Source organism: Bombus pyrosoma, linkage group LG11, assembly GCF_014825855.1.
Source record: "Bombus pyrosoma isolate SC7728 linkage group LG11, ASM1482585v1, whole genome shotgun sequence".
Lineage (NCBI taxonomy): Eukaryota > Metazoa > Arthropoda > Insecta > Hymenoptera > Apidae > Bombus > Bombus pyrosoma.
Genome location: NC_057780.1, coordinates 1,705,704 through 1,732,378, shown reverse-complemented (window position 1 = coordinate 1,732,378; position 26,675 = coordinate 1,705,704). Strand labels below are relative to the sequence as shown.

Here is a 26,675-nt window from a genome sequence, read left to right as displayed (position 1 = left end):
TGAAAAAAGTAAAATGTGAAAAACGATTCAACGGAAAAGCATGCAGAGTATGGAAAAGCAACGCGTGAAGCAACAATTTGAAACAGACGAATGCTTTGAATAAATTGTCAGCTTTCAAGAGTTTCGAGTATCGTTCGGCCACTTTGAAATCGATGCTATTAAACAAATATCGTGTGATCGTTGTTTTATTCGAACGAATGCTAAGCAAACGCCGTATCATCGTTGACTTATCCAAATGAATGCCAAGCAAATGTCATATCATCGTTGATCGATCCAACCAAGTCGTCAACGCAGAGTTTAATAAAAGTATAGCTTCCATAAGTCACAACGTTCAGCTTTTACGTCCCATATATTCTCGTTATGGGTTTTCACCGCAAAATATCCCAAGTCTCGGAGAGTGTCGTTTCACGCTAGACGTATTTCACCGCTTTTAACGTTACGCGATTTATTACCGATCGAATTTCCATTGATTAAACGTCGTCGAAGTAATCGTTAATTTCCCTTTTGATTATCGGCTAAACGGTATTCTAATTAACCAACAGTTTCTCTCTCATCGGCCGACAAGCTGACAGGGTTGCAGTTGACAACTCTGGCTAACAACCGCACCGACGCCGTGTTATCTTTTCAAGCCCGAATGGCTGTTTAACGTTTGTTGTTTTCAATTAGATTGTCTGCGTGTCGCGTGCCTCCCTGGCCAATGCAACACCACGCCTATAATTAATGAGGCTGAACGGGGTTAACTGGCCGCGTTAAATTTCACAGCCACGCGCTTACTACAATTTCGAACGTTGATCCTCGCCCTGTAATCGCGCGACTCCGCTCTTTAAAGCTACGCTTTTCATCAACCAACGATTTCGTCCGATCAACTTTCTGTCTTGCGCTTTGTGACGAGAATTAATGGCCAGATTCGATGGATCGCGTTATACAGATTATATCGTTATCCTGTCTTCAACGAGCTAAACTACTCGTCATTTGCAAATCAAATACTTTTTGCGATCGTTCTACATATTCATATTCTACGAAGAAGAAATTCTTTCTTAAAACGTTCCTTTTAAGACAACGGAAATAAAATTAGAAATAATGTCACACGTAAATTTCGCGGTATATGTCCCGCAATATTTTTTTCGCACATATTTTTCAACGTCTCCAGTTTCCATTAGCGAACAAGTAGAAACGAAGATAGAGGAAATGCATTTTTTTGCCACGATATTCGCGCTGCTCTTTCTCTTCGCTTTTCGTCTACACGCAACAAGAGGCACGCGCTATTCTTTTCGCATGGCCTAAGGCGTATCATTTTTCGCGTTTGTATCGTAGCATCGCGTTGGCCAGAAATTTCCCTCTACGTACGATGAAATCACGCGTCAGCAATAGCAACTTCAACAACCGAACGCTGGTACTTGGCGGTTGTACGTGTCAAAGATATGCCGGATGAATTCAGAATGCATAGATCTGCACCGTGGCAGATGCACGGGCTAGGAAAATAAATTGTTTACGTCTTTGATTTCCCCCACGTAATAAAAGATGCACCGAAACTCCCCGACGCGCGGTCTGCCGCAGCAAAGTTTTGCAAGCGGTATCGCTTCGTTGAACTTTATGAAAATTTTAACGCGACCTCGAATTATTGAGCCTCGGTTCGTGTTCATCCGTTCGCGTTCCTACAAGAAACAAACTGCTACTTTACATTTACCAAACACCTACACGTATGATTTGATTTTATTGTTCGATGAAACGAATAAAGCGCGAAGTTGGATCTTTAAGTAGCCAACAATATTTTTACGAACGTTCTGTCTTCTACGATTCTCTTCTTCCGACATTATCCACAGAAACGTCAGTAGGATTTTCTTTTTATTTATTTCGTTGTAAATCGGCAAAACTCTTTTTCTTTTTGGATGTCAGAATATCGACGCGTTTCTTATTAAGGATTTAGTCACACCCCGAGGCTTACTATAGGCCGGGTTCCTGTCTTCCTTGGTACTACAGTGTCGCAGACAGATCGTCTTACATGGCCAGCGAAATATATCCAAAGTAGCGATAAGCGCATAGCTGTCGTCAAGCAGCCAGTTCTAGAAACATCGGTTCGCCTTCAGTCCGCTGTTTTACACGAAGAAGGTGACGTACGTGATCATAGGCGCAAATAGTTGCGAGACGCGAGCGTGGTGGGGGTCGTCTCTCAGAGAAGACAAAGAAAAAATTTGAAGGGCAGTCAGTGTCATTTGAAGATTCGAACGGAATGCACCGAGAGGTTCAGACGAATAAAATGCAGGTCGCTTAGTCTAACGAATACATCGAGAAATATCATAAAGTCGGGTCGAATTACTGTAACAAACTAATTGTATCATCGTTAAATCGTTTGTGACGTGTTCATTGTAATTTTAAATATTGTTAGATATACAAGTTTATATCAACCCTGTTAATTCAGTGCTAAAATCATTTGAACTACCTCTGTTATCCTAATCGAAGCAGGGCAACGACTGATTCGCGGCGTCGATTATCAGATTCGTAACGAGAATTTACGCCTCTCGCTGACGCGTTTTCCTCGCGGTAGCGTCTCTCCGCGAACGGTCGTAACAAATTTCTTTGGCAAAATTATATCAGCATTTCTGACGAAATCGGTACTTTTTCACCGAAATAAAAACGTGGTCATCTCAGACTGCGGATATCTACGCAGATTCACGTTCGTATGAACGCAACTAGAAGAATAGGACCTAGACAGGATTTTAGCATTTGTTTCGTTTACCAAATACTATAACAGGTACTGTGGGTATTTTGGATATTTTATGTACATCTTTGCGTATCGAGTATACATTTCTCCGCCATTAAATTTCTCGTAAATGTGCAAAAATTCATTGTTCAGCGAACGTACTCGATTATTTTCTTCGCGCCACGTAAATCTGAATTATCATGGAAGATCGTCGATAGTTCTACCGTTAAGTGTGTTACCTTAATTTAAAATCTCTCGTTTTAGCAAACACGTAAGTATATAATTCCCTGCTTAACCTATATAGCAGGTAAATAACATAAATCTAAGGCATATTAGTCATCGGTGAATGTTATTTCGAGACTGATAAGAACAATAAATCTTCATCTGGCTGCTTCGTACGCTTTCATCATAAGGCATTGCTACACTTACGTACAGTAATAACTCAGAATTAAACGTACGGCGATGAACACGAGACACTGTTCTACGTAAATTTCAAGTAACACGAGTTTCAGTAGTACGTGACACATATTTGTATCACGAGATATGCGAAATGCAAAATACTCGAGTCACGTGTAAGAAGATGGCCATCATCTTCGTTAGATACGCAATAGCGGACGAAATTAATAAATTTGAGAGATAAATGGCACGAAAAGGTACCATAATTTTACAAAATCAAATTATATTTTACAAGATTAACGAACCAATGTAATGTCTATATATCCCAGTATAGCTTACTGTTACCGATACGATATTTCAAAATATTTAATGGAAAATTTAACGCGCTTGTAAAATAATTTGACAATCTTTTTTTTCGTTACTGTAAATGCAGAATAGAATTCGCGAATTCGTAATTATTAGACGAATCCTCCTCTAAAACATGATTTTCAAAAGCACTGTTCGCACATTGGTCGTGATATTGGGTTGGCAACTAAATGATTGCGGATTTTGTCAATACCACCTAATGACAAAATCCGCAATTACTTAGTTGCCAACCCAATACGTTGTTTACGAGAAACCAACCATTTTTCCGTACAATTTGGTTACGCTAGAAACTCGCGGGAAACGAAAAAAGTCGAAAACGAAAAGGCCCTAGCCTTTTTTCAGTTCTATCGTTATTTCTAAATGCCATTGACGTATTCCAGTGTTAACGTAGCACGTGAAGTTAATCTTGCGCCGGTACGACGGACGGAAATAGTTTATTGGCAGACCGACTTCCTACGGATGATGAAACACTGGCTCGGGTTATCGCGCGAATATAAAGAAAAAGGCTGAAAAAAGTGAAGTGCCTTCCGCGATATATTTCCTCGCTTCTCGAACGGAATACGTTAAAGTTTAACGCAATTTCATGGCGGGAAGAACGTTTCGTTCTCCTTCCTATAACTCGAAGGCGTATTGCTTTACACATGTGGCCCGTGGCATTTTTTGGCACCTCCAGGAATCTGTAGAACGGAGGAAATAAGAAACGTGTGTTGCCAAAGATGGCGCAAATTGTCTTCGCAAGTATATACAGTACATTATTTATTTCTTTGTCGACAGGAATACGTAACGAACTCTTTGTTCTTGAATGCGTTCTTAATTGTAAAGGAGAGATTTTAGTTTTGCGTGGATGCAGGTTAACGACGAAGAAGAGATGTAGTTGAAAAATTGTACAGACTCTTCGGTGCAAGCGATCGTACGTTATTGGCCATAGAGTGTTTTTAATGAAATATTAACGTAACATATTTCACGCGAGATTACAACAAAACAGTTGAGGAGTTTCTACACACGTGTTCACACACGTTTTATGTTTAAATTTCGGTAACATAATTGGATATTTATTACGCAGAATTGCAACACTCGTAACAAAATTATTTCAGCATTCCCAGTTTTCCCTCAATTATGTTTTAATGAATATTGGCAATATTTTTGTAAAATACATTGTACTCGTAATAGTAGTTGAATAAATGAAAATAACGAAAATAAATCGAGTAAAGGTATCTCCGTGAAATTTCACCTCTTTTTTTTTTTTTTTTTTTTTTTTTTTTTTTGATTGAGCCATGCACATGCATAAATGCAGCATTTGAAAAGAGATATATCGATCTGTATTTTTTCGATTTCAATTTAGCACATTGGAGAAAACGGAAGAATTGTACTTCCCTTTTCCATTATACAATTTTGCGTGTATAGGACGTCGTTGGGAAAAATATGATCAAGAGAAATAAGGTTAAACACGATGTACAGTAGCATTTATTTTACAGATTTGAAATTCATCTGCAGCTTGGTATTAATTTAGTACATATATCTAGTCCTCAATAGCATATTCGGGCAATTAATAGCGCCATTATCACAACATATATTTGCTATGGTATTTAATTGTTAGGATATCGACGTTGAAGCGGAACGCTGGCCGTCGATAAACAGTATCAAAAGCGTTCATTATACCAAACCACGTAACAGATCGATTGATGGCTGTGTACGAGCCAACGATAGATTAGAAGATGATCAAGGTAACGCCAATCAAAGCCTACTCGATATATCATTTGGAAGTAAGCAACCCATCGCAACCAATTCCAATTGATTGCATCTGACTGCTTTGATCGTTCGCAAAGCGGTTTTCTTTATTTTATCCACGCGTATCGTTGTTCTGTCAATGGCTTTTGGCAAAATTCACGAGAACCGTGAAATCTAAATAAACCGAATCAAAGGCGTTAAGAAATACAGGAAAGTTGAAATTTTGCACGAAACACAGAATATTGTAACGTAAATGTTATTTCGGTTGATCGATAACAGAACAACGTGTTAGTAATTATCGCGAAAATGCATGGATAATACGAATTTGAAGCGAATTTGGCTGGAAAACGAATGTTACCATCGTGTCTGATCATTGCTTGACTTGTACTACTTGTTGGTTCGCAACAGTATGCAACAGATACGCGTTTCTGAATATTCAACGTAATATTGTAATACCTAGGTCCTATATATTATGTTTCGTCAATGTAAAAACGTTAACTAAGACGGGATTTCATTTTATTTAAATTTTATTCAACCGTCTGTTTCGATCGAAACTCGTCTGAAACTTTACGTGGGATTTATTTCAAAATACCGAAATTATATTCTACTAATTTCAACGTTGAAGAGTGGACAACGCTGCAGCGTATAATATTAAAGCAAGAGCACAGCGCACTGTTAACAAGAATGATATAAATTATGCTACGAAGAAAAAAGCTTGCTTCCTGCATCGTGTTTTAAGTACGCCTTAAAATAAAGAAGTTGGATTAAAACGACTACGATTAAACGGAGAAAATAAATTTAAAGTGGGTTGTGAACTCGAAAACACCTAGTATTTATACCATAGAACGGAATAATATTAAGTTGTCCGAAAAGCTTCTTTTTGTTTTATACTTTTATATTTTGTCGAATTACGTACGATCCATTTTGCTCCGTCGAGATAAACACCGCGACATTTCACAGACTTGGTTTCACCTTTGTACGAAGGTGCACTGTTGTAAAAAACACGTTTGCGAAGGAAAGACACTTTTCCGACAACCTAATTGCAAGCCCGATATTTGGCATTAAAACGGTTCTACAATCTCGTTTCTGTACTTTGCGTGTTTAAACAAATGTTGCATAAACAGTCTTGCGATTAATGGAAATTGAAAATGAAATTGATAAAAGTTCGAAACTTTAGTGGTCGATAGGGTGGAAAGCTTTGGTGTCCGAATGCAAATGAGAAAAGATTTAAAACGTTCATTTTGTAATTTGCTGATGAAACAGGATTTAGCATGTTACACGTGTTATATACGTTATATGAATACATTTGTACCGAAAGTGATTTCCAGAATGCGATATCGAGCGTCCAGATAATTTTCACGTACTAATGTATAAAGTACGAGGGAATATTAAACATTTTTAAGTATTTAAAATTTCAGCGGAACCATCGTTAAAACATACTTTTATATCCGTACAATTTTACTGATATTTTGCACCGATTTCGCGTAAAATTCTTCTATAAAAGCTATTTTCCTATACCTTGCGCTCTTTACCTGTTCCAGTAGTTTAACTTTTTTAAGTTCGTCAGCAGCATTTTCTGCCAATCCTTTACGTACTTTAAAACTTCGATACCTGAAGACTCATATAATTCCACGGAAACTGGACGATTCGTTGGAAAACACCAACGTAATTAGTCAGAATATCATTTATTAACAAACTCTAAATTAATCGAGTCTCATGCACACCTTGTATAAGATCTCCGTATATTCTTAACCGTTTTATTATTTTAACGAAAATCTTGATAGGTCAAAGTCGTTCAAAATAAGCAATTTGCAACATGTTTACTTCCTTTCTGTACTCCTCCGCCGTTTCTCGCTCATTTTCAAACAGGCAAATGAGATTTCGAGGTCAACGAACAGTTCGTTTAAAATGAAAAACATTCTCGCGAGTTTGTTAAAGTAAGTAAAAAATAGCCGAGGCAAATGTTTACGTAACTCGATGCTCCGTTATATGAGCTTCGTTTTAACATCTCGAGGAAAGCCACGAATATAAAAAAGTATAAAATACCGTAAAGCCTCTTTAACAATTATCTTCCGCAATCCTTGTTTCCGATCTTCCTTACGCGGGACCATTTCCAAGTTTTTCGACTTAATCGACGTCCCGATGGACGATGGTTCTCTCAAAATCGGTATTTTGATAATCAAAAGTCTACTTTGTTCGATATTTTATCATTCGTGGTTTCAAGTTAACGTTGATTCCTTCTTAAATTACCTAAATTCCAAATCATTCGAGAGCGAAATTTATTATACAGAGTCTTTATATTTCACTTGAGAAAGAGACGGTGAACACAATTATGAAATACCTGGCATAACTTTAAGAATGTAGGGGATAGCGAATGAGAAATTACAAGGACCTGTGACCGAGGATTAATAGCACAAAATATCCCAGTAATCTTAAACGATTTAATGCTGATCCCTTGGCTCGTAATATCGATTACTTCGATGCTTCTCACCGGTGACCTAAATCGGACAGGGGGGCCTGACGTTTAATTATTCGATCAATAAAGTAACGTGTCCGATGATCGAAATTCGTATCGGTATCGGTATCTCGGTCGATACGATCATGAATTCCACGTGATTCTACGTGGAGGGAAATCGTCAGGTTGGATTGCGCCGTTCACGTTGACACGTTTGTCAAGCTCGACTCTATTCCTGCCGATGTACAGGTTCGATGGAAATTGAACGGACGGCTTACGAGCTCCGTTCGCTGTACCGAGTCGTTTACATGCTAGACCGGAGTAAGATGGATCACCGATCGTGTAAACCATTATTCGACATGGCGCGTGGAATCGATTATCGAAATAACGCGTCCGCTCACTGTCTACTGCCACGTGTGTGCTTCAGCTGATCGAACCTATCGAACCTCTGCAGCGTATTGCACACGTTTCCAGACGTAATTCTTCGCTTGGTCCGAGAAAACTCGGTTTCAGAAATTCCCCTGACACTTTGATCTTGCCACCTCGACCATAAAACTCATAAAGTCTTATTGAAATCGGCGTCGCGCTCCAGATGAAACGCGAGGCTCGCGTGTCAAAGGATCGACCAGTTCACCGCGCCATCATTTTTCAGAACGGCTCGTGACATTCAAATTTCTCCACTTCCTTCGAAAGGATGCGGGGAAAAAGGAAGAAAAATATAGTCGAAACTCGGATGATCGACGCAAAGGAACCTGACTTCCTTCGTTCATATCGTTTCGATTTGCCGATCGTTCAAGCCGCGTACTTGACAATTTCACGTGCAATCAGATTATCGATCGCATTTATGGTCGATCGAAGAAATTGACATAAAGTTTCGACATAAAGCGTGCGAACTATAATTTCAGGGCTAATAAACTTGGAGATAATGGCTCGAATCGATCGATCACTTGTGGAAGCACTCGAGACCTGCGAAATTTAGATATCTCGATCTTTCGAATTTCTATGGCTGAATTATTACATTTACATAGTAGTTTCATTTATAATCGACTGTCTAATTAGATGTTTATGATAATTTTACCTGGGTGATTTATATGGATAGTTTAATTGCTCAGTAAGAAATTCCATTTTCTAGGAAATTTGTTTTCAAAATTCAGGATGCGATTTCAGTAACAATGTTAACTGCGCTGTGCTCTCTCTATTTGTACATGTATACGTACATGTATATGCATGTACATGCATACGTATATGTAGTATTTTATCGTCTTTATATGGTAAACGCGGAAAGGTGCAAGTCAGCGCTGTTAGCAGAAATATAGCTCAATCTTACCACCTTTTTATTTTTGTAATTAATAGTCCCGTGAAACGTTCTTTAACATAATCTAACTTTATAATTCTTCAGCGTTTAAAAAATTCTTCGTCCTCTATTGTAACATATTTTGCAATTTTAACGATGCGAAAGTTGGCGGGATATTTTCAAAAACTACATTAACTATTAGCGGCTTATTAAAAAAGCTCTGTTAATATCACATGCGGATTTTCATTGCGGATTCGCTCCAAGTTTAACCACGTACGGGAAAATTACGCGGATTCTGTAAGTTTTCCATTGTACTGTCCCAAATAGAATATCAAAGAATTTTTGAACAAAAGATAGACGGAACAAAAGAACATATTTCTATCCGATATTTCATTCAATTTTATTCTACTCTTATATTTTTTCATAGTAACGATTTATATATATATATATATATCAAAAGGAATTAGATGCATCTCTCGTTTGTTGATCATAATTGGAGCGTGGAATTTATGCAATAGAATTTGCGCGCGTTCATATTTTTTTTACGAATACAATTAAAAGGAACGAAATGCAGACAGAAGTTTGTCTTCCGCACCGAATATCGTAACAAGTACACTACGCGTTGCATATTTCGCATATTTTGCCGTATCACGCGCATTCTGTGCGTTTTTCAACCTTTAAACGCACATAAACGCATAAAAATCCGTAGTCTGACGATATTATTTGAAGATACGCACGTAAAAAAAATATTCTTCGATGAATTAAACCATCGAATAACGCGTCGATCGTTCGCGGACGAAATATTTCACGCGCAAATTGCCACGAAAGGATAGGAGAGGAGCTAAGGAGAAGCGACTCTCGACGCAGAAGCTATTCTCAGGTCGGTGGTAACCCGGAATGGACAAGCATGGAAGCGAAACGGCGCTAGCTTGCAGCCTTTGTTAAAGGAACAATTAGCATTCTGCATACTGGGAATCTGGCAAAGGCGCGACATCCTGTCAGCAACGTTAAGAAAATGCCGAATGGTTAGCGGTTCGTTGCAACGTAATGGCGATTTACATTCGCCAGGGGGCAGAAAGCGGGGTCATCGCCGACCCATCTCCCATCTTCTCTATTTCCGGTTCCGTGTTTATGCGACAAATTGCTTCTGAAGGGTGAATTGAATTCTGTTTGTGGATGTTCTCGAACATCGTGAAAACCTTTATAAACGGAAGAGAGCGCCGGCATTTTATCCGGCGGAGGAGGAAATTGCTGGCCTTGTTTTTCTGAAACTTTGTCGAAGTCTATCGAACTCTAATTCTATGGTAATCCCGAGCGAACGTACGACGTTTTAGACGAAGATTCAATTTCGACACCGTGCACGTATCGAACACGTAATGAAAAATACCTTTTGTTCGTCGGGAAAAAAAAAGGAATTTTAATGAGGTGGTTTTCAAATTGCGGCCATTCTATCGAACCACTAAGTGCCCCTCTCTCGCTCTCTGTCTCTCTCTCTCTCTCTCTCTCTCTATTTCTAGATTTTTCGAGCTTCGGTAATTTTTAGGCCGCGAATTCGCGCGGATAATCAGGATATCCGAATTCGATATCAGCCACATGAAAATTTGTATGGATTATCGAACGACCCAGTCTAGTAGCTTGCAACAGACTTCCACGGTTTGTGTTCACAGACCATTCTTAACGACATGTTTGTCTTTCGTACCGATCACGCTCTTTTGCATATTTCCGGTACGATATATTGGGTCGGCAAGTAAATGATCGCGGATTCTGCCATTAAGTGGTATCGACAAAATCTGCGATCACTCAGTTGCCAATCCAATAATACCAACGTGTTGACAAAGTTTTAAAAGAAAGCTGTGGAAAAGGTGTCGTGCGTCTTACGAGTTAGAATAATTTTTTAACGGAATTTTCTGTTCACGCCGTTAAGCAACGAAAGTAATCTCAATCTAGAAAATAATGTTTCAGGCACGAAAGATCGTGTTTAATACCGCAAACATCTTTGCAATTGCGTAATTCGTATTTCCAGGTTAATATGGAATTAATTATTCTTTGTACGAGTCCTTTAAAAGCGAATCTACGAGGAAATAAAGGTCCAATAAAATGTCGAAGATCTACTACCGAAAAATACGAGTAACCGGATGAATTATAGCCCGTTGGTTTTTGCGACAAAAAACATGTCTTTGAGTGATGTATCAAATATATTAGCGTAATGTTCGTTCCTAGCTGAATATTTGTGCATATTGCGCATGCTGAAAGTAAATGGCACGTACACAGTAAGTAACGAGAAACATTAAACTTCACTTTCGTATCAAACTGCACAAGCTTATCCATCAACATCGTACCACAAATTTTCTTAACCTCGAACGAAATAAGATGAAATTATTAGAATGCGGTACACAGGAGAATAAAAGGATACAAGGAATCGACTAAACGTCTCTGAAGCTACGTAACTATTTCTCGTTCCTTCGTCATTTACAAAGTCACGTATCAGTTTTGCTCATCGTTGCCGCGTATGTTTTAAGATGGTGGACTATTGCACTAAAATACTACAGAGATTAACTTATATAATGATTGACATTAACGATAAGAGATTGTAAATGGAAATGGAGTGGCTACGAAAGGTGAAAGGTAATTCTTGCAAACTTAACGCGACGCTTGAAAAATCATCAATTATTCTCCGAACGACGTTCGCAATTTCATCCGCTGTACCGTCGCAGTTCTTCGCGCTAACAAGATCCCGACGTAACGACGCAAGTCGCAGGCGTATTCGATCCCACGGAACAAAAGCAAGGAGCAAGCAAAAACAAGCGAAAAGGAAAATCGAAATCAAACAATCGTCGCAACTTTGCCAAGCAGTCCGTTCAAGCTGCGCCGGGACGATCCGATCAGGACAATCGAAACTTTCTTTACCGCGCGAAAGAAATTATTCTAAAGATCTCGCGAGCAAAGTCGCTGCGTCTCTTAATACGCGCGCAATTTTCAGACCACATTTCCACCGTCGCTTTTATTCGAGATATCGCGACTGGCAAGGAAGGATTAAATTCACGAGCTGCGTTGTTATTGAATAGCTGGCCTCGTGTAGCCTTTGACAAGGCTTGCTGAAGTGTTTGATGAGACGACCGGTCGTTAGACGAGTTTTCGAGGTTTCTATTTAAGTTGGCGCGTGCTCATGAACCGCGTCAACGTTCGCCGCGCACCGCGTCTTTCCGCCGCTTTCTCAATCTCCAGCCCTCTGACACCACATACGTCATAATTATCACGAGTTAAGATGTCCCGAGCATTTCTTTCTTCTCCTCCCAGACACCGTTCAGGAAACTAATTAGCTACCGCATAACGAGCGTCGCGCGAACAAAAAGAAGTCACGTAATTAGTCACCGCTAGGGACTCGAGCCGCGTATCGATCTCTCCGCGAAAGATGCACGGTCACCGCACGAATATTATCCTATACATGTTGAATGTAAATTGTGATTGTAACGAGAGGTACCGGAGTCTCCTTGTGGCAGCCAAACGAGACTCGAAGATCTAGACGGCGATCGCATATGCGGCTGAATTATCGCCTCTGGTCATCGAAGTGGACCATATGCAGGAATTTCACATTTTTAGTTAAGACACCGTGTCCTTGGCTGGTTAAATCATCGTCAGATATTTAGAAGATCGTGCGCGTGGACAAGAATTAGTTTATCGCTGCTGATTCTTCGCAGAATTCTTTAGACGCTGTCGATACGACGAGATTATATATATTATGGGAGCAGATGATGGCGAAATTAATAAATTCTTCGATATTATTATGCACCCGATAACACGGAATTTCTATTTATCAATATGGTTTAATGAGAAGAAAAGAAACTTGCATTGCGTGGAGAGGGTAAAATTCAGTCTTTCGATTCTTCCGCCAGAGTTAAAACTTTCTAAACGAATACGACAGGGCATGGCTATCTTTAAAATCTCTCAACTTTCCCGCGCAAACAAGTTCTCCATACGGAAAGTTGGAAACTTTCCCAAAAGTTGGTCGAACGACATCCGTCGCGCTAATTTACAAAAGAAGAAGCCGATCATTTCTCTGTGTAATTTCAATTCCGGCGATTTCTACGTGTAAACGTTTAGCTGGAACACGTCCAGCAAATTACGGATAAAAGCCGCTGAAAAATACAAATCTCTCTGGCCAACTAAATACGAAATATAACATTTTTCCCGTCATTTTTCCCGAAGTGATTCTCGTGAAACCAAAATCATTTTAATTTAATCGTCCGACAAAGTTCGGGCAATTCAACGAATAAAGTTTTACTTTTGTTGTTAAACTTACCGACAACGATGCACAGTTCGCGGTTTCAAAAGCCGTCACGGTATTACGAGGACGATATCTCCTGCGACAAAACACGACAACATAACTCACAACTCGTGCAGCTCGGTCGGCTGGCGACTGACTGCTCGCAGTTTGAAAGCTCGCAAGTCTTAGAAGCGACCTCTGCCACCACCACGTGCTTCCGATGGATCCGGCGACTACAACGCCGTAAGCGGTGATCCTACGAAGCCCTCATTGTCCTGGAAAATCTTCGTAAGCTCGAGCTTTCCAAGCCGCAACACCCGATCCAGCAACTTGATATCGCCCCGATGATCAACGCGCCAACGTTGGAAACTACAAATAAAAGAGGGCTTTGTCGTTGCGGCCGCGGTAATCCGTTTCCAGTTGCAACTTGCATTCATTGCGGCAACCTACAGGAATTTACGATAACGCCACGTGTAATTCTTTCTTCCCTCTTCTTGTTTCTATTCTTCGCTAGCTACGTTTCTGCTTTGTTAAAATCGATACTTTGTCCAAGCGTCGAACTTAACTTTACCAAGAGACTGTCTCAAATATTTGTTGCGACCAGCGGCGTTTTGAAAATTTTGGAGATGATAAACAACTAAATATGCAGGCAATTTTAATAACGTAAGATTGGCAACGTATCGAGCCTTAAATCTGCTTCCACGCTGAAAATAAGAAAATAAGAAAATAAGATTTATCGTGTTTTTCCCTTGGAGTCATTAGCATTCATTTGAAAGAATCGTTTCACTGCATTTCGCGTCGTAGAATTCTTACGCGAATGGGCGACCACAGCAAACCGCTCGAATTTCTCCGTTTGGAAATGCTTTCGTAATAAACTATAGAATGGCTACGTGTTTTCAATTTTCACGAAACACGATCGTGTATACTAAGTATAGGGACAAGCTTCTTCCCGATTTTTTGGTGAAATAAAAATGAATTCGTCGGAAGCAACTCATTTCTACATCTATTAGATAGCTAACGCATGAACGTCGTAAAATAGTCTGGAAAAATCAGTTCGCGCTAGCGAATGCTGTCGTTGCGATGAACATCGAACGGAAAAAAGGGATGCCGATAGCGAAAGCGTTAATTGGAATTAGATCCTTTGCTGGAAGCAACTCGTATCGCAAACGGCCAAAGCGAAAGCGTTCAAAGCGCGAGTTACAAAAGTTAGGGGCTTGCAGCATAACGGGAAACGGGAAAATGATTCCGATCGTTGGTTTTATCTATCAGTCGAAATGAAATATCACCGGTCGTTTAATCGCGACGAAACTCTCGCAAATCTCGCTCGATCTCCTGCATATTTGCCAGGGATGATCCAACGAAAGGAACATTCGAAGCTGACGAAGATTGATGATCGATCCCGGTTGAATGTATCGCTCGCGTGGTATTATTCGTTGGAATTTCGCGGTGGTTCCTTCGACCCCGAAATAGTCTTTTTCGTCGTATACGGCTAGCATTCTCTCTACAAAAACAAAAGCACGAATCACTTGTGTGGGACACACGTGCTCGTAAATCTCCGAGCTTGTGACATGCTTGCGACCTTCCAATTACATTCGACGGATTAATCTCACGATCGAATCGTCGCTCGACGTTTCCGGGTCGTCGACCTGCGACGAGGCTGCCGCGCTTCTCCGATCCGCGTGTTTTCTTCTTCTCCCGCGTTCTCCGCGTCTTGCTCTTTTTCTAATTATTCTCCATGGGGCGTCCGTGGTGTCGCGCGATCGTGAGTACTTGGTCCTCTGGCAGCTGTTGAGCTTGTCCATCCGTTTAAAAGCTCGTCGAAAGTCCTTCGATCGATACAGGAATTTTCAGACGAAGCCGGGGCGTAGAAGCGAGGCAAGCGGAAGATTCGTCGCGATTTTTATCTTCGCTTTGTTCCGCGCGCATGCCATGTTCTCGCGTTTGTTTCGAGATTGGATTTTTATTTATAACGAGTAAACCATTCACGTTGTATCGCTTTATCGTATCGACGTTAGGAAAATCACCGTCGTGCGTACGCGACCGTTCTTTCAAGGGGAATTGAAATTCCGTCGCAGTTTCTTCCTTGTATCGATTTACCTACGCACGTGGTGTTTATTAAGAAACGTTAAACGTTAGCTTCGATACGGTATGCGATTTAGAACCGCGATAGACATTGATCGGCTTTCATTGGACGATGAAACGAATTAAAAATTGTCATCTGGTCGTATATTCTGCCTGATAAAACATCGTATCGCGCGTGCAGTAAAACGTAAACGTTTAAAATTGACGATACATATTTCCTATCTTTTATTCATAGATATGATATTATACTTTATAAATATTAGCAGAAAATTATATTCGCTATAACCTCTGGTATCGATGCGTCTATTCTACGTCAAAATACAAACTTTTTTTAAACACGTATCAATTATTAAGGGCACGATACGTCAAAATCGAACTGCATATTAATGAAATGCCTAGAACAGCGGGCTGATCAGTTGGAACGTGGCAGTACCCGTAGAATACAGATTTCCCAGTTTGTAACAAAACATTGGTTTAGGTCTTACCGGTATCGAGTTTGCTGTAATTAAGCATCGTTTAATCCCCTCTGCAACACCATGTCACATACGAATTCCGTAGCCATAGTGCTGCTCTGTTTCGCTTTTATTTCATTTGCCTATCGTCACGTTGTATTATAGCGTTCTTTGAAAGATAGGCAATTCTATTGCTATCAAAATCACTTTGGTTTAGTTTTACTGGTTAGATCTCGCATTCAGGACACAAAATTATAACGAATCGTTAATTCGTTCGAGTTTTCGATCGTAGATGCTTTTCTAAATACGGAAAGCTAAGATATATTTCTATAAATATTGCGCCATAAACTTCTTTCTATGTCTGGCTGCGTGACAAACGAAAACGTTCGACGGTAGTTGTTCGTGTTTCGCGAATTCGAACGAAGCTTTGCTCGAAAAGCTTTTACCCCTCTTCGCGACTTAGAAATCCACTTTAGTCCAAGTTGATAAAAGATTTATACACCCTTGTAAATCTCATAAATTCGCGATGGCGTAACCTGTTTTCATCGGCGATTATTGTGTACCGCGTTAAAAATGAAAACGCTTGATCACGATAACGAGACTGTTAATATTATTCATGAATATATCATGCGTATTTTCTTACCTGGCCTCGTTCGAATAGCAAAGATGAAAAAAGTTTGATCGTAATTTTGATTTAAGGCTACCTTAACGTTCTCAAGCTATCGGTATATTCAGCACTGTGAAATAGTTAAGATATTTTTTTCTTGTTATTTTCGACGACTACCCAAGAGTTTAGATTCTTAAAAGATAATAAGAAAATGCCCAGAAAGCCTTGAAACGAATATATTTATACGTATTAGGTATTAAACCATTTCGCATATATATTTTTATAGCGCCTTTATTTATCGATGTAATTACCTTATAACAGTCGATATAATTGTTGAGAATTGTGCATCTTAATTGCCGAAATAAAAGTAAAGGAACACTAAGGTTACACTTAGAATTCATACTAAAATAGTTTCAGATTTATTTAATAAACGATTCCCAGGATCTTCGTCGATACACATTTGCACGCGTCTTAGCATCTTACATACCGCACTACTCACGGAACAGTTGCATTCATCTGTTTTTCCAAACGCTGTTGCACACTCATATTCACATACGCGTGTCACTACTACGCGGCTAATGTAGTCTAGCACACAAAATTATAAAATAATTAACAATATAAATAAATAATAATAAATGAATAACAAATAACGATTATAAAGGATAAAGATTATAATATATCGTTTCTTATTCGACGTCAAGATCGTATATGTAGTATCTTCAATGGAATATACTGTTATTATATCCTGATATTGGTGATTTATTTATAATGAATGGATCGTACAAATATAGACAGAAAAACGATGGTAGATTAACATGAATTAATCGCAATAACACGCTACAATTTAGACAACTCTCGACACAACGGATCCAACGTTCTCTCTCACGCGGACCACACTCTCTCGACAACGCTAGCAACACTATACTCTACAACGCAACTCGCACTCTCTGGCTTCTCGATTTATTCTCTCCGACTTCCAAACTAAAACTGCCCTGCTCTCGCATCTCTTTTGTCTTTTCGTAGACTCACCACGCACGTGTTCCGCGACCGCTCGTGGCCAAGGCCACGTAGACCTTTTTTATAAAACTATTCACTTTGAGGACCGACGACACATTTACGGGCCCATCGGCGCCTCGGCTCTCGGGACATTGTTTATGGTTTAAAAACGCCTCGGCTCTCGCGACATTGTATGTGGTTGACCCGCTAGCTCCTAGGCCTTATGTCCGCGATACTACATATATGGTAGACATGCAAAAATCGGAAGCTGCGTGGGTCGATTCCTACGTGACATCTCGACTGAAAAGTTTCCGACTGCGCTAGCTGGGTTACGAAACTTATCGATAGGATCTCCTTAATCGGTTTATCTTGGCATCTGGATCGAGAATCGCTATATCGTTGGTCAATAGCTGGCCTTCCTTGTTGTTGCATCCGCGTATCGCCAACTTCTACCGGGGAAATTTCCTTCATAACTCGCCTGGCACGTAGATTACGTGATTCTATCGTACGATACCAACGATCGTCAGATTTAAGTCACAAATTCGCTATATTTCGTCATTAATGGTTTACCCCCCCGGTAAATTCTTCGTGTAACAGTTTTAGTTTATTTTATTAGCAGGATACACGAACTTTATCAATTTTACGAAGAACAGAATTTCCAGCAGGATATTAATAAAGAAATGGATGGCAAATAAATGGAACATAATATTAGCGCTGGTGAATGTTTTTTCTTTCGCGAATTAATTTCCGTACTTCGGTTATTTAGAGAGATCCGTCGGATTGTATAAATTAAGGTGTTTCCATGGAAATCCATGTGAAAATATTTTCCAATCGTTGATTTACCTAAGTATTCTTTAATCGATGAAAAGTATTTACGCGTGCCACCGTTTTCCAATGGAGCGTTTTCATCGGTTTCATTTTATTCTTCGTCGTCAAAAAATAGATTAAAAAGAAGCGAGATGATACAAAATGATACGAAATTTAATAAACGCGGATCTAATTAATTAGTACGTAAACGTTACAATAAATACAACGGGGTGCAAATATATCTCGTAGCCGCTGTATTTGTTTCATATAGAAATTAAAATGTACGCGATGGAACGAGTAAAAATTTGAGCAATTTAGATCTATCGAGGAAGACGAAACGACAAGTTTCCTAATTATTCTCTTATCGTAGAATTACATTATTCAGTTACATTTTACATATACAATTACATTTGCCGCGTGTACTATTCCCGTGTTTATATGCAACGCAAGAAATATTCCTGATATGCCGTACAACAGCGTATTCGGTCACAGATTATGCGACATGCACCGAATAAGATTTATCTTGTCATTTTTCCCCTCACCATCTTTCTTCATTCTCCGAGAAACCGTATAAAAAGTTGCGACTTCCATGGGAACCATGATTAATGGTTATCCTTGTCTTAAAGTGTACGCAAAATCCACGCATTCGCGCGCTGAAAGTCGACCCACGGGGCTTATCGATAACGATAGGTGACCTTCTTAAAGCTCGTTCATCCACGGTAAGACGATGAGTTTCCAGTACAAGGTAAAAAGCGTTTTAAATTGAAGCCATCGCGGTGAAGTTTATCGCTGGTATAAACGTAAATCAAGTTGCGTGTGACGATGTCATCTCTTAGATTGTTTTATTTCGCGCGTTACGAAGGAAAAAGGCAAATTGGTTCTTTAAATATAAATCGGAAAACACGTTTATTTCGTGGAATCTGTTTCGGTTTTTCAGCGTTTCCTCGCTTATTTCAATCTTGCAAACTTCGAATTTCTTCTCTCGTGGTAACGATCGATTCGGAACGTGAAAAATGTCGAGAACGTATTTGGCTTTGAGCTTTCGCATTTTCTGTCCCGCGAACTGAATTTAACCGGAAGTTATTGTAAGCAACGTTGCCGCTGATCTTACACGCACAATTTCAGCCAATTTTTACACTGCCATTCGTGAATTATATCTTCTTATAATAGTTTATTTATTGTATGTGCGTATATTATGTTACGCACGCGCTTCGAAGATTTCCAGAGATACCGGAAATTCGAAGACTCGCGGAGAATGGACGTCTAGTGTCATTGATTTTCATGTATCTACATAATTCTGTCGTGAAATTTTATAGCAAGTTTCTTCTCAATTTTAAAAACGTCGACGTACTTGAGAGATTTGCGAGTCAATAAACTGACCATTCAAGCCCTTTCCATATTTACATGCAGCGCGTTACATAGAAACAGCTCTTGACTTTGTAGAATCTACAGCAACCGAAATTTGCATCTTGGTTAATTATCTATGCAGGGAGCTTTTGCTTTGACGCTATACTCGAATGTAAATGTATCAATTCCACTTCATTTTCACGTCCATTGTATCTGTGTCAAGATTGATTCGTGCATTTGCAATATCGCAACGTGTTTTATCGCGCAGTGAAAAAATATTTTTTAATAAATGTAGCTTAGACCAGTCCCATAATCGCTAGTGCGAGGCGTGAAGCAATTCAGAAATCTTGGCCCAAACGATCTTTTTGTTAAAGGAATCTCGTGAGATTTAGAGGTGGCAATTTTTGTTCCGCTAATTACTGGTGTTTCGTGGCAAGTTGCGCATTAATTGCATAAAGTACGGCCTGCAAACCGTTTATCGAAGATACGAAATTAAAGCAGCAGCGTGACGTGGCTCGAAGCTAATAACTCATGCTTGACCCTACCTGGCTTTCATTTGTCAACTGTGCTTAACGTGTCACCGTTGCATTTCCATTGTCACGAGTGCACGAAAAACTTGTATGACGTAAAATAACAAGGAGGCAAAAACTATGACCCGTTCATACAACGGATGGCTCGTGTTTTTGTTAACGTAAATTTCCTAACTGCTCAACATAAAATCACCGCCGGACAAACTGTTCAACAGCGAATGTGAAAACGTTCGGCCGTTTTTCGAGAGGAAACCACGGCCATGGAACACAATTGTCAAGCAATCTTCCATTCTGTGAAAATCAGATTTCGACGTTACGTTGTTTGCTTTATCGCGGTTATGTTTGCTTTCTTTGTCGTTCCGTGTACTTCCCTCGGCGGGACGTTGTTCCCGCTTGCCAATGGAAAACACTGGAGGGTTTCCAACAATTATCCAAAATCGATTCTTTAAAATACCCGCACGATAATGTTTTTAAAAGGGATTCTTAACGCGACGTTTACTTTTACCGTAAAATTGCCAGAATCTGTCCTTCCCTTTAGCTTTACACTCAGCGTTTCGCCGCAATCGAAGGAGCAACGTAAGCGATTCCCTGAAAACGTTCAAACTCGATCGATTTATCGACGAACGACAAAAGACGAAGACGAATCATCTCCACGTAGAACTGGAAGTGAATATTTGCAGAATCAAGCAGATTAAATAAAAATGTTTACGTAAGAAATTACTAGGCAAACTAGATGCCTTTTACACGAATTAAACGTTTATCAGTATTGAGATATGTATAATTTTATGTGCTAGACTAGATTAGCTATGTAGTAGTGATACACGTATGTGAATACGAGTGTATGGAACTATGTGTGTGTGCACGGTGTCTCGAAAACAAAGCAATGTAAACTGTTCAGTTGACAGTCTGGTATGGAAGAAGGCGAGACGCGTGCAAGTGCGTATCGATGAATATCTTTGAAATCCTTTATCAAATAAATATATAACTATTCTAATATGAATTCTAAGCGTAAATTTAGCGTTCCTATACCATTATTTCGGCTATTGAGATTCAAAATTCTCAACAATCGGTAATTTTGCATTTCCATGGAACATATTTGTCTAAGATGGGCGAACAGATCTTTGGTATTGAAGCCGTGTTTCAGCATATCGCGAGAGCTCTCTAAATGCACTCGGAAATTCGGCGTGTCTTTCCCGCTATTCTTGGCGGGAAATTGCACGAGTCGTAGGACCGAGAATCCACCCAGCTACTGAACGTGCCTGAACTTTTAAAAGAGCTGCGGCTGCGAAACGTAGCAAGCAGACTTCTTCGAAATTTCGCAGCCAAAATCACGCGACAATTTTCACGATGCAAGTCATCGGCACGGTAAGCTCTCGATCGACGCTTCTTCCTTCCGTCTGCTTCCGTAAGAAAAAAATTTGACGAATGGATAGACTCTGGTTGTTAAAATAACAGATTATTTAAAAATTTATTTAGCCGGGAGGAATGTTATTTTTACACTCGTTATTCAGAGTTATTATTGCTCGGTTAATCCATTGGCTATAGTATCAGGTTGTCCGAAAAGTGCCTTTCGTTTTATAAGGAAGTAATAGGTGCGCAAGATTTTTTGTTTTATATCATTTTATTGAATTACGTTTGATCCGTTTTATTCTATTGCTACAAATTGGATCATAGATAAATCCATAAAATAATATAAAATAAAAAATGTTGTGTATCTATTGTTTCACTTACGAAGCGAAAGAAATTTTTGCAACAACCTAATAATTCTTTTACATAGATATTTGTTATTTTCTGTTAAAACAAATTAGATACATTATATTTAAGCTTTCTCGCGCAATTTAGCTTTATTAATTTTAGCCAATAATTTATTAATTCTTTATTCTGTGATTATAGAAACTTCTAGCTACTACCTGGCTAACAGTTTAAGTAGAACAAGGAAGATGAGTCAGACGGTGAACGCATCCGTTTCGATAATAATTGGTGAATAGAAAATGCACGATTGCAATAAATATTTGACACAGACAGTCGATCGTAATCCTTTCGAAATCTACAAATTGGATCCATGCACATCTTAAGAAGATGCAGATTAAGTCTCGAAACATCCGACAGACTACAGCGAAGTCCTTCGGGTGAGAAATAGTCCGATCTACAAAATATATTTGGTTTTTAGAGATAATGTACAGTTGGCGTGTGAGTTTGAAACTAGATTCTGTTAGCGGTATTCTTTTTACAAGGTGTCATTAGGATAGAATCACGAATTGGTCAATGCGCAAAATAACTCGAATTACATTGAAAATAGAATGTCGATGTAACGTAATTCGTATTTGACAGTGTTCTCTTTTAGTTCAATACTTTACACACGCGCATAGCGAGAGAGACGGAAAGAGGATCCGGAGGTTTTTTTATTTCTATGGCCCACTTGTTCTGGTTGCACTAAGAGTATGCAAACATCGCGCTTCTCTTTGTTCGACGAAACTAAAATTTCACGGAGTGTTGCATCGAAAAACGGAGGCAGATGTTCGATATACACTAAGGCAAACTCGAAATACTTTTCGTGTCGCGAATAAAGCGAATTATTTGATGTACGCTCGATGACACTTTAGATTTTTAGTCCCAGTGACTCGTATCACGTAGATCGTGACATTTATATCCTGACATTTCCTTTCAAATTTAATCGTCCAGTTCTCATCCTAAGCAGAATTTGCATATTATACGAGTCGTCGTAAAACTTTAACTATATTTTCGTTGCAGAACTTTAAATTCAGCAATTACTTTCGAAGTAGCCTCGACGAATTTGACGAGAACAATCTCGCCGATAGTAAACCAGAGAAACCAGAAGCATTCACGCAGTGGCAAACGGCGATCTTAATTCTTTTACGAAGTAGCTGACTTTCAAACTGTCTCGAAAATAATTTGACGATCCGTTTTCATAAGAATTGGTCCGCGATGACCCATTAAGGCTCAACCATTTTGCAATTTTCTTTCAATCGCTTTACTCTCGTTATCGAATTCTGTATTTTAACATTGCGGCTACGATTAGCTTCTACGATTTTATCAAACTTGAAAAGGTTAAATTCTAAAGAAGCTCTAATCTTATAGTAAACTATTGCTTGGTTCTGAACGAGTTAACGTATACTATACGATACACACATCAATTTTAAGGAATACGATTAACACGACGGGTATACAGTTATTTACACGAATTACTTTTACATTGCGGCTACGATTAGCTTCTACCATTTTATCAAACTTAAAGAAGTTAAAATCTCATAGTGAACTATTGCTTGGTTCTGAACGAGTTAATGTATACTATACGATACACACATCAATTTTAAGGAATACGATTAACACGACGAGTATACAGATATTTACACGAATTACTTTTACATTGCGACTACGATTAGCTTCTACCATTTTATCAAACTTAAAGAAGTTAAATTCTAAAGAAGCTCTAATCTTATAGTAAACTATTGCTTGGTTCTGAACGAGTTAACGTATACTATACGGCACACACATCTATTTTAAGGAATACGATCAACGTAACATGACGAGTATACAGATATTTGCAGGAATTACTCATCTATCGAATACTCTGCAAAACGATAAATAGAGAGAATTACTGAGACTATGAAAAAGTGAAACTGATCGGTTTGGCCTGCGAGCGGATCGTATAGGAAGCAAAGATCGAAGAAGGAAGTTAATCGTCGAAAGAACGGAGGGAATAGGAAAATAAAAAAGATTTAAAGGGAAGGGGCAACGATTTTCATTGGACAGACGCACAACTCCGTAAGACGATCTAGTTTTGTCTATTGCAGGATTCGTAGCATTAGGCATTGTTCGCGGTCGATAGTTTCCCGCTTGGCTGACGTATACACCGGGGCCTGGCAGTTGACAGTTTTTGCTTGATTAATTGTAACGCACGTCATCAGCCTACGGGAATAGTTTAGTCTGCTGCGAGCGAGCTCGTTGTTCTCTCAGCCCTCGATTCTGTTCTTCTCGTTACGAGTCAGCAAGAAAAACCGAGACTTTTTACAAATTGCTGTTTAACATTAACACCGTGCTTGGTCGTATCGTTTATGAAACTGTTTTTATTCGCGTATAACGGAAATTAAGAGTGAAACGTTTTGCACTTTCCCGCTCGACGATCTATGTGAAGCTAATTAGAAAATTAGGCAGTTCGGTATGAAATTATCGCCTACCTTTTGCTTTTATCAATTTATTTATTTGGTTGGTTTGGTTTGTAATTAAGTGGTAATGATAAAATCCGCAATCACTTAGTTGCCAACCAGATAAATAAATCGATAAAAACGTTTTGTAATTAAGTGGTAATGATCCGCGATCGGTTGCCAACCCAATATAATAACACTGGAGATTTGTTACGTTCTACGCGATATCGTTTTGTACGAGAAACAAGATTTAAGTGATATATGATGTCGAAAGCAAAAGCCGGTTACGCCGGTGAATATGCGCACGTATCGCTTTCAACGGGACAAGAATGTACATTAAATAAAATCAGATCGCTCAACTTCACCGGAAATAATTTGATTCTCGTCCGCGTGTTCTGCGATATTTTGAGCATTACAATTCCGCAATTGGAAAGTTAGTAGGATATGGAGTGTGAAATACCGCTACTGCAACCATGAGACTATACTTTACTGTAGATTCATTTCGGAGAGCCGAAATTTTTAACGCAGTACCTTCGTTCGTACATATTCCTCGTCGACCGTATTCGATTAGATTCATTTCGACAGAAGTAGAAACTTCCATTAACCACAAACTTGTCGAATTTATCGTTTTATTTAAACGTGGCAACGTTCGCTAGTTTCGATTATCTTCGTCTAACGAATAACGTCTTTCCTCGAATAATATGATTATTGAAAAATGAGAAAATATCCAACGGTATACAGTGGCTGGAAGCTTTATACGATTCGTCGATAATTCGATCATTTTGATGAAAATATAACAAGTTGCGCGCCATTTACCCGATTGCTGATGTCACTACAGTCGTATATTACTTGGTCGAAGATGAATTACCGCGTAACAGAACGTGTTCGGTGAGATAGAAGGGCGACGAAACAATAAATTACGCGTAATCTCCACTTGACTTAAAAATATAGCCACGTAATCACATTGTTCCGCGTTGTTGAAACTCCTTGTTACGTCAGTCTTACGTCGAATATCGTTAGAAGCTGCTGGAGAACCGAAGGAGATAACAGAAAGAGGATTGTCATTGCTCGAACTAAGCGAGCGATTTAAAATTCTTGCTGCTTACCGTTCATGGCTGCTAGTAAATTTCACAATATCTTCGAACGTTGTATTTTAAGTTGATCGAGCATTTCGTTTACAGAAATAAATATATTATTTGTCGATCTTTAAATAAAGAGAAATATATCTAACCTTAGAACTGACACAGAAAATTTCATTTAGTTTCGTAAGACGAAGAATACCATCGGAGAATCTAAAATAGAAACTACTCGTAAATTCCATTATCAACATCGATAATGTTCTAATTTGATTGCTTTCTATCGACAGACCTTCGTATTCTGTTTAAATATTAAAGTACCTGCGCAATTATCCAGGCGCATTTAAACCACTGTTTACCATTCTACAGATTATACGCAGACGTTGTCTTTCATCGTTAATTGAATTTCATTAATTGAATAATCGGCTGATCAAACGACACGTTCCCAACGACGTTATCTTGATCTGCAGGAGATACAGTTAGAAAATATGTATCTTTCCGTTACACTTGCGACTAATTTGAACTCTTCCTTCGAATCGCATAGATTAAAGGGAACGCGTTTCGTTATTCCGCGGCAATGGAGATTCTGTGTAGTCTAGGCTCTTTTCCCTAAAGCCTCGTGCAGATTAGTCGAGTTATTTGAATCCGAGTCTCCGTTCACACAGGTTCAGCTTCGCGTTCGTATAAGTCAAGCCACTTAACATAAAGTTGTTTCAGTTTAAACGACCTTGCTTCAAGTGGATGCCTAATAGAAAGCAGATATCTAAAATGTTGGCGGAATTGAAGTACGCGAGTGGAAATAATCTGCCAACTGTTCGTCATCTGTGCGTTGTTCGCATACAGAAGTTAAAATTCGATCTACTTTTTAATACAAAAGCTCGTTCTACGAGTTACAGTATCCGATAAAAGCAAAGTGGACAAATAAATGGCGCGTTTCTCTGAATTTACGATTACAATGGTTTCTAGTTTCTCGTCTTATTCATTACGTTATCCGTACTTATTTTCTATCGGAGAATCTAATATTCGAGGGGTCTGGGGTCTTCTGGAGAACGGAAAAAATAGAAAAAAATGGCCGTGAAATTTGTAATTAACGAGGACGAGCGTGGAAGCTCGACGAGTAATTTACGATCGAGTGAAAATGGTTTCAAGTTGCTGGAACCCGTTGAATTCGTTAATGTAAATCTGGCCCAATGAATTTATAAAAAACCAAGGACATAAATGTCGCGACCAAGCACGAGGAAGAACTTATTGCACGCGGTATTAGACACGCGTGTGCAGATGCACGTCAGGCACACGGATCTCGTACTGAAATTGAGACAAATCGCGGTTTTTGACGTTCAACGATAACCATGGGTCGGCGGTGTATGTATAAGCTCGCGTTTCCGGAGCGCGTCATTCTGTAAATAAC

At 39.2% G+C, this 26,675-nt stretch overlaps 1 protein-coding gene and 1 long non-coding RNA gene across 2 annotated transcripts in view; one reads left to right on the top strand and one right to left on the bottom strand.

Moving 5' to 3' along the window:
• LOC122573240 (zwei Ig domain protein zig-8-like) overlaps window positions 1-13,368 on the bottom strand; it is a 101,593-nt gene extending 88,225 nt beyond the window's left edge. The window contains exon 1 of the mRNA XM_043739336.1: window positions 13,241-13,368. The gene's annotated coding sequence lies outside the window, so the exon portion shown is untranslated. The remainder of the gene's footprint in view (window positions 1-13,240) is intronic.
• LOC122573243 overlaps window positions 1-22,232 on the top strand; it is a 111,911-nt gene extending 89,679 nt beyond the window's left edge. Inside the window, exon 4 of the long non-coding RNA XR_006318690.1 lies at window positions 21,919-22,232. This is a non-coding gene — a long non-coding RNA (uncharacterized LOC122573243). The remainder of the gene's footprint in view (window positions 1-21,918) is intronic.
• Window positions 22,233-26,675: the final 4,443 nt, after the last annotated feature.